The 17,883-nt window shown below is 32.2% G+C and overlaps 1 protein-coding gene across 1 annotated transcript in view; it reads right to left on the bottom strand.

Moving 5' to 3' along the window:
* LOC123699014 (protein dead ringer) overlaps nucleotides 1–17,883 on the bottom strand; it is a 111,113-nt gene that overhangs the window by 46,591 nt on the left and 46,639 nt on the right.

Raw genomic sequence — 17,883 nt, forward strand, 5'->3', positions numbered from 1 at the left:
CTACGTTTTAAAGAACCTTAGTTTCAAAGATGAAAATGTAGTAACGTTGACATTGCATGAACCAAAACAAAACCAGCCACTGTAGTTGCTGAACTTTCAGTGGTTTCTGAAGAATTTTCTTAATAGAAATTGACTATATTATAAGAATAATCTTAATGATATATAGCTTTAAATTTGATGACAACGAATAAATTATAAGAGGTTTGGCGACGATCCAAGTACTTGGAACCAAATCTACCTCATATTTTCATTATGAAAAATATAATACAGTTATAAACAGCGGAAAAAGCGCTATAAAATAATGACATATACACGAGAAAATTCATACATTAGAAATAATTTAAGTGGCACAATTAGACCCGCAGATGTAGTAAGCAAATGACACAGCACAGCGGGAGTGTATCGTCCGTAATTACTCCGATATCCGCCATTTAAATTGCCAAGTGCAATTTAAAATGGAGTACGCTTGTATCACTTTAGATAAACTTTACGCATGATCGCTGAAGCACGTTGGTAATGTTAAATTTGAGGTGGTGTCAAGAAACGTTTAAAATAACCATTGAGATTAAAGAACGTGAAAACATCATTAGAATACAAATATTTCAATAAGTTAAAGAACTGAAAGAGAAGTATAATGATTAAAATGATAAAATAAGAATTGCATGATATGTAAACGTGTTGTAATTAAGGACGGTTACCGTTACTAGATACTAAAGTAGTGAAGTGTGTGGAAATTTTCGCGATCAAACCTCTATCCAAACCGTAGGTACAGTTATCACTCATTAATGAAGCCGATTCTAATAAACATTATTGACTCAACGTTAAGCACGTGTCATATAAAAAATCTGTTAAACAAACGGTCTCATCCGGTTAAGTACCTTAATATCCACACGGCGCCGTGCGATCAAACACCAAGTATTTGCATTGAACAATAACATATAGGCACTTAACGAACTGTGCCGTGGAACGGACAGAGAAACTCCATTTGACACTTCCTGTTTCCGACTAATATATTTGTACACTCTCATTAAAAGCTAGGTAATGGACGCATTTGGGTCACGCCGTGCGAAATCGCAATCAATGATTCTGAAATGATGGATGATCTGTCTCTGAAAGGATAAGTGTAAGAACTATAACAGCTTAGGTACAAAACTCAAAACTCAAACATTTATTTATTCAATTGTCTTATTTCTTGTAAAGGCACTTTTGAATCGTCATAACATATTTTTAACATTTACCACCAATTCGGATCTATGGAAAAGAACCGGCAAGAAACTCCATAGTTGCTCGTACAAATTAGTATTCTGGTAGATATAAATAAAGTCCAGATTTTAGAAGCCTAGATGAAGAATGCCTGAACCACGATGTCTCGATTCCCAAAATAAACACTATAAAACCCTTTGACGCGGACGTTGATTCGAAAACAAATTAAGCCCGTTGATGTTTCTTAATTGGACCGTTTCTTTTTGCTGCTATGCGCTAATCGAAAACGTTCGAGTTGTGATTAATCGCGAGGGGCGAGTCGGAGTCGACAGTGATCCCAAGATTGATGCGCATGCGCCGGTGGATCGTGATCGCTACACTTTATTGACACCACCGCTTTTTGCGCACATTTGAATATAACAATTTGTATACTATTCATGAGGGTTAAAATAAGATTCGTAAGACCATCCAATAAATTGTACTGCTTTTTTCAAAATAGAAGTAAAGCTTTCTTCCATGTATAAAGTTAAGTTGTTCTTTCTTCCAGTTTCATTAAATCTATAACTAAGTTAGCCATTTTGTGTTGATAGTGAGGAAACGTTTTATTGCGCTTCTATGGTTCTTCATAGCAGTTCCGATGCGAGTTTAATAACATAACAACACCATAATCAAAATAAAAGTTAATAGACGTCAGGACAGATAATCGAGTGTTAAATTAACTTCTATTTGAGTCCTAGATAGGGCAGTAAATATAAATGAGTAATCTATTAATAACATAAGCAAATGTGAGCCCATCGTTAGATTCATTTCAAAATAGATAAGCCGAAGTTCCCAACACGGAACGTGTTACATTATGCAGGCCAATTATAACAAAACACTCAACGGCTATAAAGAATCCAACGGACACTCGATGTGAGAAGTTTGCAGACAAATTATTGTATGAAATGTCATGAATATTATCATAACAGGCTCGTATTGTCGCCCACCGAGCCGTCGATATTTGAATCACAAAACTCGCCGGTAAGCCGGGTAATCTCTATTGTGATGTGCCAATTACTGACTCTCCCCTTCCGCCTGAATAAATAAATAAATATTGTGAGCGTTTAGGCAGATTAATAACAATACGTGACGCATCGCTGAATATTTTAACGCGGTTGCGTATTTTTATTCGTGTTTTCTAAATTCAATGGCTTTGTGGATAACGTGTTTTGTGTTAACTTTACTGTCAGCGTTAAATATGATTTGTTTTAAATGATTTAAAATGATTTGTCTATAGGTACTTTAAAGATCCTTATAAAGCTCCACAGCACACTGCAAATTCGACTTTTTCGAATCGAAACTAGCATAATTCATATACGCACACATTTTTAATAGATAAATACAGAACATTTTCTTGTTTAAAATCGTAAATCATCGACAGGCCACTTTGCTCATCTCAAGTGATGTAGGTACTCAATCTTAGATAGCTTGATTACGAACAATGTAACTTCAAGTTTATATCCAACTTTACGACTTCGATGTTTATTTTATGGCGGGTACAAACCAATCAGTTGTGTTTCCATGTCATCAGACAAATTGCGTACATAACCTATTCGTAATTATTGTGATAAAACCTTAAGCAATCAACAATCAAGTAGAGGCCAATTGATTGTAAAAAATGTATAGCATCTGGGCCTGCATTTCAATGCAAAGATAAACGATGTAAAATAGAATATACCAATAGCAATGCGCGTTTAAATCGAGGGAAATTCTGAATTTTTTGGACAAATATATTTTTAAATTTCCATGCTAACTGAAGCGTAGAATCACCCATTAACAATGAATAGCTAAATTCTTATGACATCATCAAGCGCTTCATACAATTGCTCACTACTTTTGTCACATTGCCGTAACAATTTTTGATTTAAACGTCAACCGTTGAAAATTCTCAATGGACAAACCGAAGCAGGCAATACAAGGTTAACGTTCCCACAATGAAGACTATGTTTATAAATATTTGTATAATACAAATCGTAAGTCAACATTGAATTATAGACAAATAGGACAAGGTGCACGAGATATTATTGAAAACGTTTAAATCTGCGAAGCAAACTTTGATAGACTATTGTATTCGGAAGATCGATTTACGTTGATCATTTTATTAGACGTACAGCCTTCATTACACAAGCAATAAAAGTACTGAAAACTGATGGCCTATTACGTGATTTGAATCTAAATAACATAACATTATATGCACCTCTAAGGATATACTACGAAAAGATTAAATACAGCCTGAACAATAAGAGCAAAATATATAGACGAATAAATAAGAACCTTATAAGGAAGCGCTATATTTTTAGCCTTAATATAAATAACTTGCATACAGATTTATCGCGAATGTGGTCATGACAATGCTGGCATCGAATAACCATACAATATAAGACAAACGTACTCAAGCCGATAGAACTGAACGGCCGCACGCCGCAAGACATTTTCAAATAGCTGGCAATAATTCAAAATTGTAATATAAGAGGGATGGATTTATAAATAAACGAGGACTCACTAGGTGTAAGTAAGACAGCGTTTATGGAAATGCCGGGGATTTACACTTATTGGGTTTCGATGTTGAAGAGATACATTAGGAATACATATGCATTATCAATATAAGGACGCGTAGGAACTCATTATTTTGACAGTTTCACATAAACACACCGTAAGTGATTTACGACGGGCCTATGAAGCAATGTGTAATTAAGAAACAAAATATGATGTGTTTAGATAAACACGTAGCTTTTAATAATAACAAAACACGAAAGACTAAACGAACGAATTAAACGATACATATAGGTACCGATGCGAATGAAGAGACGTTATACGTTACATCCTGTCATCAAAGAATTACAATGTATATTTCATAATTTAACAGTAAAATTTCAGTAAGTTAAAGTCGTGTGTGCGATAAGTTGACCTATTTTCAATCGACGCAAAGTAATTATAATGACAAACAGTAGCCATGTAGACTGACTATTAATTTTTCAATTGCCCTGATAAGATACCGTTTATATATGATGGTGACAATTATATGCGAGCGATAAACGCAGGAAAACTTACGTCTTAACCTAGAAATGTGTTGGAAATTATTATTTTAGCTTGCAAAGAAAGTGCATAATGCATATATTATAACTGCTTATAAGTTAAAAGTTTGAACGTAAATAAGTATATCGTTGAAAGTAATTCTAAGGGTTTTTTTGCTGCAAATGTAACCATTTTCGGAAAAACACAATATTTGAAGTTGTGTCCATTTTAAGTTAATTCCAATGTTTGTGCTGCTCAATGGGATAACCATTTAACAATTTATACCTTCGTCCTACATTCGTAAATCGATCTATTATTAATGTTGGTAAACACACATAGATTCATTGATAACTTACTAGTACTATGCCTTTACTACCAAGTCACTGAAACCACAAAACGCAGTCACGAATGCGATAACTGCGCAGTTTACAAAATTACGCATCGCAATTTGTTAAAATTGTATATTTTATAGTTAATAAAAATAATATAGTTTACAAAATATACGAAATTATTGTATTATCACAGATTCTTAAGTGTTCAAAGTATGAATTAAATCTGTTCGTCTAAAGTGGGTCAAAATCGAGTCTAAAGAACAGGTGAAGCTAATAAAAGCGTGTTAAAAAGGAAAACTATATCTGTGAGGATCCGAGAAATAATTTGGTGCCGGGAAAAGGTTTCGTAGAAGGAGTATTTAGTGTGATAGGCAGGTGCCGGTCTTCTAGTCCAGTTGTAACTAGCGATGTAATGAAGTAAACAAATACTTCGCGGTGAAAGACAAAAGAGCGAGCGTTTTATGGGAATAAGGAAAATAGTGATCAGTTGGAACTATTTATACAGTGGCTAATTGAGGTTAGTTAGTCTGGTGTAAATTGCATTTTTTATTAGCTATTCTTTATTTAATTGAGATATTAAACTGGTTAAGTTTGGAATATTTATTAAAGCTATGAGTTTATGCGTCGTTGTTTAAGAAGAATACCTTTCCCTTAATGAAATAATTTACATTATTCAGATTGACCAATTGAATGAACATAAATTTGAACTAATACCTATCTACCTACATATTTCATTTTGACTTTATTGTAGGTATAACCTAACAAAACTCGTAGAAACTACGCACTTGAAAATACGTTCCAAATTGAGAACCTTGTTTTTGGGACGTCGCGGTCGTTTAATAAGCGTCAATGTATCGCATTAAGCTCATAACTTGTAACACATGTAAGTTAATTGTAAAACGCCTGTGAGGGCGATGGCCTGAGAAACAAAGCCTCAATTGATAGCAGTGTCGAAATTTAAGTGAACCTCCACCTAAGGAGCGCCATTACATACATAAATTAACAATCCATACATTACCGATTCTCTTTTACTTAACTCTTCCATTATTGTTGCTGACATTGTTCTCGAGAAAGCTTGGCCTAGAACTTTTTACAGTTTCAACATTACAATAATTTGTCACTTTTATTATTTTTAAACGTTTTTTTAGTGAGTATTTGATAAAATTTGCCGACTGCATTAATTGATGGTAATCTTTTTGTTTTAAACACCATATATTATAATTTTTGCAACTTTATTTTACATTACTATTATTTATGTTCGTGTAGACATTATATAACTGAAAATATATCTATTACCTAACTAGAAATGATAATTGTAAAAATTTCTCAAAATCGATATAAAATCTTAAGAAGGTATTATGTAATTAACATTGTGTAATAAACAAAACAGGTCTATACAGTATACACCCTATTTTATAAGATTCTAGGTGCTAAGTGCGGTCCGTACTGTATGTTTGTACACGAATTACTACTCATTTACTGAACACAGCTTTCTCTGATTGATAGATTGTTCTCATGGGTTCGTTTAAATAAATTAATTTATGGATGTTTGTTAATGTAATTGTTGGAAATAATAATTGGGTTATTATTTTTGTATAATTAGTAATTTTTCACTTCTAAACGTTTCGAATGATAATATTTTGACAAAACTTTTCCTGTTTCATTCAGGATTTCCGTACGTACCTATTTTTCTATTTGTTTATACATTTATAAGTACTTAATTAATTATAATTACAAAAAATAACTAGTTAAATATTTAACATTTTTAAAACGGTAGCAACCAACTCATTATTAAAAACTGTAATACTTCTAGAACTTTATAATCATTAAGGACCCCAGATAACCGACCAAATAACGAGTGGTCAGTGGCCAATGGTATTATTCCGCACAAGTAGTCGTCTAATCGACAAAAACAATCTGCCACTGGTCACGCGTGTCCATACTAGAACACAGATCTATGGTACTGGAAGAGATAAGTGATTATTTTTAATGTAAACATCATAAGATATTAATAAAAAGCTTTTTTTGGGGAAAATGTCATATTTTAGTTATTTAGTTGCTCAAGCGAGTTTTATAGAACGTCTATGACTGATCTAAATGTTAATATGGGGTAAGCTCACAACAAAATTGTTACTTATAAACGACGTGACGACGTAAACGGAAATTTTTGTCCTGTTTTGTAATTATTTAATAACTATAAAATACCTGCCGTTCTCCGATTTTAGTCAAAACAGTTATTTTGTTTCACCTTATCAAAGTATGTAGGTACCTACAATCTACATATTATCGTCAAAATAATTCCATCTAGTTCTATATATCAACAAAGTATTGAGTCGAGTAGACAAAGTTACGCGATTACACGCCCTCCTTTGATCTCCAATTAGATGAACATTTCGGCGTGATCAACCCTGGGGGAGATTGCTTACATATGTGCTGTGCCAGCCCTGATTGTGCGCCTCTAATTATGTATGTACGCACTACGCAGCTTCATTCTGTATGTACCTATTTGAATATAGAAAATATTATAATGGTTTTGAAATCTTATGTGAACGGTGGTTTGCTTTTTACACGTTTTATTAGCTTCACTTGTATCAGTTGTATGTTTATATGTTAAACCAATTCCTTTAGACTCTTTTTGACCCACTTGAAACCGATTTAATTCAAACTTTGTAGTAATGTACACTTATCAAAGGTTGATGGGTTGGACAATTCAATAATGCATGAAATTAGTGTCTTTTTCTAAAGTGAGTCCCGAAATAGACAAAATTATAAAAATAAAAATAAAAGTTTATTTCTGAAAGTGCGAATAAATCCAAAGCTTTAACAAACTTTTCTCGTTAATAGCAATATAATATTAAAATCTAAACTCAAGGAAAATACCCGTTATAATGTGTTTTTCTCTAAAAGCGGATATAAGCCGTGTCAATGAAGAGGAGCGACTAAAGCCGACTATCGTAAGAAGACTAGTCTCATTCGGATCACTTTGACCGATAAATTGCGTTCCACGATAGCGTAATGGATTATTTCGTATATGAAAACCTTTTAATTTCACACACTTTCTGTCGAAATTGGGGTAAAGAAAATTTTGTAGTAAAAAGAACTTCAGATACACAGTACTAATTAAACAGTAATGCTTCTATGAAAATAAATCTATACTAATATTATAAAGCTGAAGAGTTTGTTTGTTTGTTACGCGCTAATCTCATGAACTACTTGTCCGATTTGCAAAATTCTTTCGTTGTTAGATAGCTCATTCATCGAGGAAGGCTATAGGCATACCATTATGCCAAGACCAACATTATTAATCAAAGAATAAAATCGGTGACATTACATCAATATCAATCTATAAAAAAGAAATAATTATAAATAATACATTTATACTCACTACCTACTCGAGAATCAATATACTCGTCTAATATATTTTCTCATGCCACTATTAAAAAGTAAAAAAAAAAAAACAGAAAACCCTTTCATCCATACTCTATAGTCTATGCTTGACTCTTTACTCTATACTCTATAGATCAATACTGTCAATCGTGTAAACATGAACCGGTCACAGCATGCCATAGACATTAGCACGGCCATGCGACTCGCTCATTCATACAGAGAGAACAAACATTGCGCTTTCTCATTCTCTGGAGTTTGAAATATCCTTAGATTCAATATATTGGTTTATTAGAAGTGATTTAACTACAACTGTAATTAATATAGATAATCTTCTTCATTAATAACAATCCGACGCGGCAAATATCACTTGCCTGATGTGTTAATTAAATCGATAAAAGTTTTATGCAATTATTTTCATAACTAGAGTTATAAAAGTACATTTGAATCTAAAAAACGAATGTAGGTATGTATGTGATTTTTATAATAGGTAATAGAAGACATTACTTGTTCAAATCTAATTTAATTATGCTACTACAAAGCGTACATACTTTTGTACATATAATGCCTATATTCATATAATGCCAATACATACAATATCTTTGAATAAGACGGTATCATTTTCAGTTGTCATAATTAATATTATATTTTATCGTGAAGACTCTACATATTCAAAACAAGAGAGCGGCATTATTTCGCGGAAATAATAGAAAGTACACTATTTATTTTTTATCAATCAAACGTTCTTATCCACAGTCAACACTTATACAGATACGATATAAATTTCACAAAAATACATCATAAATAATAAAATACCCCATCGAATATCTATTACCCACATTATATACACAAATTAACACTTAAAGGCGTTATTAACACATAGCGCAAGATATTCGCAAGGGATTTTCACCGCATAAGGCTCTTAATGAATACGCACACATGCGCACGAATGCATTTATTTGCAGGTGTACGCGCGGTCATTGCACTCGGTGTGTATGTGTGCATGTGACACAGAAGAGGCGTGACAGTGGCTAAGTTTTCATATTTTGTAAGTATTGATTATACAGAAGTTTAAAAAAAATTGCAAAGGATATTATGATAAATAATGAAAATAAAATTGCAAATACTAGTTACTAAAGTAAACATCCCATATAATTTATTAAAAAAAAATTGATTTCGCTTTCAATGCAATACATAAAATCCAACTTTGGATGAAAACTAAGAACTAATAAATTATCGGAAGATGCCAAACTAAGAAAGGTTTGGTAAGAATAATATCTCGGTATTATTGTACTATTTATACAGTAGTATGTAACATATCTACTATTAAACATTATTTCTATAAATCTTTAAAAATATTAATATAATATTATAAGCAATATGTAATTAAATTGACTGTACTGTATGTACTGCTCTATGGTGTCACTCACACCGCAACGGCCACACAAGCGACATGCTAATTTCTTAGAGAACCCAACAATTGCTTAACGTTGTGAATGAATCTATACATTTGCAAAATTTCCTTAACAATATATGTACCAACATAGAAAATAAATAAAATTCAATAACTTGTAAAAAAAAATTAAACCTAAGTTTTACGAAATATAAGATGCTCTATAACATTTCGATTTGAATAATCTCGGATAAATAACACATTATTTTGATGTCGTATTTTATTATATTCGTCGTAAATTTACGTTCGCAGTAAACTTGGATGTGAGACAGATAAATCAACACGGATAAAAAAGATGTTTAATCCGATCATAACTGAATGATATAAAATTATCCGTCTCTCGCATTATCCCGTAATAAAATGTAAGGTCATAAAATATCAGACCAGTGACCACCCCTGTCATTTCGAAGTGTCATTTTCATAGCAAACATAGATTAATTATTCTTAACATTTATTTTCGTTAATAAACTTTGCATCCCTTTTAAATTTAGCTTTATTTCAAATAAAGAATATACGTAGTAAAACAAAAAGAAAGTAATCTTTAGTACAATATATAATTAAGAGCATGCAATTGTTTCTTAATAACCATATTGCTAGATGACCTCCGTAGCCAAAGCTCATTAGATATACCTATTTTGTTTTACCCAAAAACGAATTAATATTAAAGTATGACAACATTTATCAAAATAACTTTACGCTCAACGATAATCAAGGGAGATTAAACACCTATTAAAACGGTCCATAAATTATCAAAATTTATATCGTTACCATTTTTTTAATCTGTCCGCCTCATTATTAATTCGAATCGTTTTATATTAAAACTATAATTAACTTCCACATAAAAGGTCCCTTAAGCAGATCGCCAAAGATTTTATTGTAAGATTTAATATTCATATATCATTTGCAGTCTCCTATTTTATTAGTAATATATAATGTTATTGTTCTGTTAACTCATTTCTTGGTTCGAAGGACGTCTGTTAATCCTTTTATTTCTTAGTTATCTGGACAATATACATTTTATTTATTTGTATAGGATATAGCTAGGAATATCAATTTCAAATACCTATAGTTATGTGTTTGATTCTATTATCCATTAATATTTTGTAAATAAAGCAATGTCTTTCACAATAAATTGTATTCTAATTTATAATGTAACGTTATGAATAGATATAATACTTATATTGATGTATTATATAAATTAATTAATTTGTTTAATTAAGTATCAATTAAGATAATCGATATCAAAATAAACAAGAGTCTTTTGTATAAATTTCATTATTAATTAATAATTAGATAAATAAGTACTAAATAATAAATAAATATTTATGAACATTAATAACTATAAGAATGCCAAATAGTAATTAAATTACTTGTCAAATTAATTAAAATTATAAAGAACGCTTTAAAAAATTATTGACAGCTAATTGGATAAGTAATTATAAAACATTCACAATTAAATTAAAAAAAATACCTTTTTCTTATCAACTTCAAAAAAGTTTGGCATTTTCGGCGGATCATTGTGGATGGAACTCTGAAGCTGCTCCTCCATGATAGAATTGAAGAAATCCATGAATTCCATGTAATTATTCCGATTATAACAAAAAACACTGATTCGAAGCGTATAATTAAATTAATAGCTGCGAAATTTAAATTAAAAACAAAAAAATAGTTCGCGAAAAAAACACGTGGGCAAAGGAAGATGGCGCAATGCCTAACGTCCTACCCGTGCCAACATCCGATATAAACTAAATTGAAAATTGGAAACAAAATACAATGTTCGAATCTTGATATGACAATAATAGGTGAGACGGAGATAAGGAAAATCCACATGATAGAGCGAGATAGCACGAGCCACTAGACGGCTCCGCTCCACCCCAATCGACACCGGCGGCACAGGGGTTGTCGCCAGACGAAATCGCTTCAAAATTTAATATTCCTACCTGCTCTACAGATGGTTTTATAACATAATATTATCGCAAATGATTTTCGACTTTATTACTGAGACAAAAAATATATTTTTGTAGCAGTAATTAGAGGAGATAAGATGTATGTACAGAACATGTTTTAAGTAGTAATTATAAATAGCAATCGTGTGGATACAATGCGCAAGGTTATTCCAAGAATTCGGCTCATTTTATGTCTCATCTTGTGTTTCGATGATAGATATAAGCATTGTTTTCAAAATTACTCTATACATTATTTATTATTTTGCGAACATAAATTATGAAGCAAATCATATTAACTACTTATATGTGAAAAAGTGTACCTGTATAAAAAGTGATACAAACAATATCTTTTAGGTATCAACATAGCAAATATGTACAAAAAATTGTGATTGACAAGATACCAACGCGATTATTCTCCTAAAATATTTTTATTATCGACACAAACCTTAAGAAACTTTTAATAAGCGAATTGTTAGCAAGTTCTAACCCAAACATTTTACAGAAACAGAGGGTGCAGTTAATACGAATTTAGCAGAAAATTATTACGAATTTTACAAATGATCAATTAAAATCCGCCCATTGAATAGCTACCGATTGCATAGGGCATGTTTATCTCTATTGATATCTTTATAAATGGGGTAAAGTGGCCGAATCTGGCCATACGGGTGTTAGAATTGATACGGGTGGATTTGTAACTGTTTTGACAGGTCTATAAGATTTTGAAAGGGTTTCGCATTCACACAGAATTAGCAGAAATTTTGCGACGGGGCTCGGATAACAATTTTATAGGAAACAATAAAAGTAGGTATACAATCATAGGCCTACTTGCTACTAGGAATTTTAATAACATTGCCTTTCAGTACATTAGCATTTTAATGCACACACAAAATTATATGAGCTTTTCTCTTCTACAGAAGTTTGCACTTTAAAAAGCAACGGAACATGGAATTTCGAATTACATTTAGATTAATATTTGGTTCCATTTATAGTTTAACATAATCAATGAATATGAAATAGTCGATACAATAGTATCAATGTACATCGACTTTTTATAAACCATTTGATCGCTCTCGGGGAATGCCCTGAGCCCAGTTTCACGCCACACATATTGTTAACATTTTGACCACCATAATTGATGACGTCATTCATCCCTTGTGGCGCCAATAACTTTTTTCTTTACACAAAAACTGTGAAGATATTTGCATATTTAAAGGCGATTTTGGAAAAAGTAAAACACGTTTAGATTTTATAACATTTATGTAGATATAAATTTCAATAGTTGCACAGACAAAAAAGCTTTATTTCATATGCACATTTTGAATTTCGGTAGGTGCACTTTTTACCGACACAATAAAAATATAATTTTAAATAGCACTATCACCGACAAACGATTAAAGGCAATAATAATATCTGTCTGCAATAAAATGTACAATGGAACAAGTCGAAACAGTAATTGTGGTAAAAAAAAGGATCGCTCGAATAACGATTAAATAATATTTCGAAATATACAAACAATAGAAAGTCGAAAGAATCTTTATTTTATTATCAGAAAGGAAGTGAATAGATACTGTACATTATTGGGTACAGTTCTGGGAATTGGCTGTGAAACTATGAAACAATAGGCGGGACGGACAGACCTACAGACTTATTCACCATGTGTATAAATAAAGGCAAATTAAATAAAAGAGATTCTAAACAAATGAATGGCGATTGTAATTTCTGGAACGATCTCTGCATCGGGGTATTTACGGTGATTTCTTGGGAATTTTTAAAAAGTTATGCTAATTTTTATCTATTCTGATAGTTGAGCTTTTGGATAGAGTGTATGTACGGAATATTCTAGATCACCAAACCAGCTGCATTTTGTTTGTTTATCTTTTATTTTTATATTAAGTATATTGATCTTAATTAGTTTAAATCCATTATTTTATCCATTACATTATTTTTTATAATGAAAGTAAAATTAATCTTGAACAAAATTTAATTTCTTTGCTTACAGTTACCTACTTATGCGAAATTATGGTCCTCTTTCTAGATATATCGAGTGTTAATTAATATCTTTATATACGGACGGAAAATGTAAAGAACATAAAGCAACATAATATTCAATATTGAGGAAAATTTACCAAGCCACATCATAATTATTATAAAGCTGAGCTTATCGCAATACCGCCCTCATTATCTCAAACGTATTAAACAAAGGTAAAGACTTTGGTAATTAACATTCTTATACATTACCTTTTTATTATGTACGCCTGGTATCTATTACTCATCTTTTGTATTTAACATTATCTTCCAGGTGGTTTGGATTATATTTCTAGGAATTTTAAGATTTATTTTTTATCAGGACCGTGTGATAGTTTATTCTATTCATTATCCCTTGACCACATGGCTTGATCCCTGTATAAATATCTAAGTTTCTTCATGAATAAGTTTTGCTTCAGTTCTCACAAATGTTTTTTATTATTATTTTCGGTTTGTTTTATATGGAAAGTTTTCGAAATGCTTTTTGAGATATTTGAATAACTTCTAGGTATTATATTCTTCAAAGATCGTTCATGAACATATCACTAAAATCGCATTAATATGGTGTTTATTTCAATCCACAATCTTTAATTAATACATCATTTATATTAAGCGTACCTTCATGTATTATTGACTAGCTGTGTCCCGCGGTTTCACCCGCATTGCTACGCTCCTGTTGGTCTTAGCGTAATGATATAAAAGCCTATAGCCACAGCTATAGCCTTCCTCGATAAATAGGCTATCTAGCAACAAAAGATTTTTTTCAAATTGGACTAGTAGTGGCTGAGATTAGCGCGTTCAAACAAACAAAATCTTCAACATTATAATATTAGTATAGATTTAATAATGTTGTTATCCATTACAAAAGTCTATACAACGGTAATTCCAAACAAACATGAGATAAAGACATCCAATTCGGACATTAAATGATTACATGCATCATTATAGGGTCCATTCTGTAGGGTGTTAGCAATTGGGTGATAATTAAAATTGAACATCGATAAATCTTCGCCCCGTGCGAAACCACGAGTGTTACAACTATATTGTCCAAACTTAATTACAGATGAGTTTTCAATTATCTATCAATGGTTATGCAGGGGAGTATGTTTCCAAAATACACGGCAAAATAACATGAACTTGGAGATTTGTTATTATGGTAAATGGTTATGGAAACACTATAAAGTACCTACATATCAGATTTTTAATTATGTTCTTAAAATCCCCTTGTATAGAACCTATTTATTTCTCATAATAAGTTTCCATTAAACACAAAGATATACACAAAATGAAGACTCGCATTATTGATTTCTGCTAAGAATTCTTCATAATCAATTACGACCCCATAGCAATTTCAGAATAAAAGCACGATGGCCTTAGGCGCTCGCACGATCCACCATCAGTCATTCAAGTACATTTTACAATAATTAAAGCACTCTGTAAAACACCTATAAACTGCTAGTAAAGAGTTAATGGACTGGCTTCATTACCACACCACGCCTCCCCGCTAGGTGGCGCGCCTTGCGTTTTATTACTGCATTTCATTCGAATCTTTGATTGATTGCATGCGATATTCGACTAATGCTAATTTTCAACACGCCACTCCAACTCGTAATTAGACTAATAAGACGAATTATATAACAAATCATATAACACTGGCGCCATGGCTAAAACGTAAAAACGATGTAATATAAACGTAACGTCAATAATATTTTAAATTTGCGTAGGTCATAAATATTACCCACCGTAGATTAAAGAACGTTACCGAAACCGTGTTTAAACAAGGAATTCCCTAAAAAATGGAGGAAACATTACAAAATGTTTGTGCATAACAAAACACAATAATGAATATGACGAATGACGATGTAATCAACGTCAAAATTAAAGTAGGAATGTATTAAAAATAGAGAGCCTCGGATGGCGCGATGTTTACGTCGGAAAATCAAGAATCACAGATTTTATGTGTGGATAGACGCGTTCCGTTCACGGTTAGGGATATAAATTATTGAAATTGATAAAACAATGGATAACGATACAAAGTATTACACAGTTGGGAAGGTCGTAAAGAGGAAATGTTCCAGGTTGAGCTTTGTGATCACCGCTGTCTAAACAAATCAAGCGCACGCGCGGTGACGTATGCGTGAACGGAACGGTGCTTCAAGCGATGAAGCGCCATAAAGTAATAAAGCTGTCATGTTACAACAGACTACGACAAACATGGCGGGGAATATATTAGCTTATAGATACGAAATTAAATCATTACATCGATGACGATGGACATACGAAATCTATCATGTAGACGAGGTTATTAATACTTCCATTTCTGAACAATTTTTAATACCCTTATTAATTATATGATAGTGTTTTTAATTATTTGGTTGTCAACGAAAGATTAACGGCCCTATAATAAAATTCAAGCATCTAATCGAATATTGGTGGAAAGCAGTTTATTTGCGTTAAGCTCATTAAGTGATTTCTTAGAACACTCGTTATTAAACCGTGATCAAAGGGAGTGTGATTGTTTTGACAATAGTTAGGGTTCCGTGTATTAAGACTTTAGCGGGCGCGCTATGGGAACCATATTGTGACTTTCTTTGTAAATGGATTATTTATCATAGTCAGGCGAGATGGGAATTGTATCCAATCACTTCTAAAGCTTCATTGAAGTTACAGATTACATAAATACGACTGTTGTTTCAGTTGCTTAGTTTGACCAAGTCCTATGCCTCCTCCACACTACTCGCGAAGTTCCTCGGCGAAGTACTTGGCCGAAGTTGACTGAAGTCCGCGGTGCTACACTACACACTCGTTCAACTTCGCGAGGAGCGCATACGTTCATATTCAGAACGAACTTCAGGTAACTTCGTGCCCTTTGACTCGGGCACAAAAACCGACAACAAACGGAAGTCGGCCGAGGCGAGGTAAAGTTGGACGAAGTAAGCCGAAGTGCCTCTCTACATTATTCTATTCGTCTTACCTCGTTCAACTTCGCGAATAATGTGGAGGAGGCACTATACTTAAATTTAATGGCAACAACTGGATTAAATATAGGAAGGCGATATCTACCGTAATAACTAATAAGTAATACTAATAAACTTACAATAATTATATTGAAATAACATGTTTCTAATAAAATTATAAATAAATAAAGCAAATGAAAATTTTATTATTTCGCACAAATAATGCCATGCGAGTGCATTCTACATGCTTTCTTTAAAACTTATCGATAAGGCGCCGATTTTTTGTACCAATCATAATATCTTTGCTGGGAATATCAAAAATCACATAAATTTCGCCGTTTTAAGTGTGTGACCGTTTCAAAATCCGTAAGCTATTCAAATTCAAATTTAACTAGCGACCGCCCCCGGCTTTTTCCACTTAGAATTAATTTCAGCTCAAGAGGAGCCTGTATCGCGATACTTTTTTGCACATGTATCTAAGTATTTCTTTATAATTAATTTATTTACGTTCTTTAACAAGCAGGAATAAGAAAATTATTAATCATTTAAACAGAAATAAAAATTTACATCAAAAACACAATATTATTCATATACACCACATGTAATGTTTTTAACCACAGTCCACAGATTATATTATAAACATGCCCAGTGTACCCAGTGTTGCCCTCTAAACCAACATAGGCGACTGGATCGAATCGTCGTGTCGGCAATAAATGATTGTTTTCGCCGACACTGGCCGACAAAGAGCACCGCGACAAGCGACCTAATAAACAATTACGCATATAAACAGTAAAATTGTTGTTTCGCATTTTATCGACCGAACCGTTCTGCCCTGCTTGTATGCGCTTACAACAAAATCACTTTTGTGAATTTTATGTTACATTTCGACCAGTTTTTATAGTTCACATTATCGATTACTGTGTTTATTAAACCGGAGTATTTGTTACTGTTCAGTTTGGCTTCATAGTGAACATTTAAATAATAAACAACTTTGCATCAAATTAAGACGTTTTCAAAAAGATTTATATATTTTTCAGAAGGCCATGTAGAAACGAAATAGGTTTGACTTCTTAGTTTCAATTCATAATGAAACAAAGCTTAACATCATTAAAATATTAAAGTTTTAACAAACATCCCATCAATAAAACAACTAAGATAAAATACAAAGTCAAACGCACGCCGCACATGAAACGTTCAGATATTGTAATAATAAAACTCCAGCCTCCCCGCGTTAGCAAAAAATATTATGTTGTAAATATAAAATGAGAACAGGAAATGATAACCCGCGGGTCGCACCACCCCCGCCTTGCACACATGCATAACTTTATATCCACAGATAATTAATTACATTCGAAAAATATTGCCACTTTATAAAACATTTAGTATTTTTAACGCTGACAATTAAACTTTAACTTCAAGCTTTTCTGGATATTTGCAAGAATTTTTAATTAGTAATTCGAAGAACTCATTAGAGGATGTTCTAAAAATATATTTTTTTAAAGAAATGACGTCATCTAATTCCGATTATA

This window comes from Colias croceus, chromosome 17 (genome assembly GCF_905220415.1).
Source record: "Colias croceus chromosome 17, ilColCroc2.1".
In the NCBI taxonomy this organism is placed as follows: domain Eukaryota; kingdom Metazoa; phylum Arthropoda; class Insecta; order Lepidoptera; family Pieridae; genus Colias; species Colias croceus.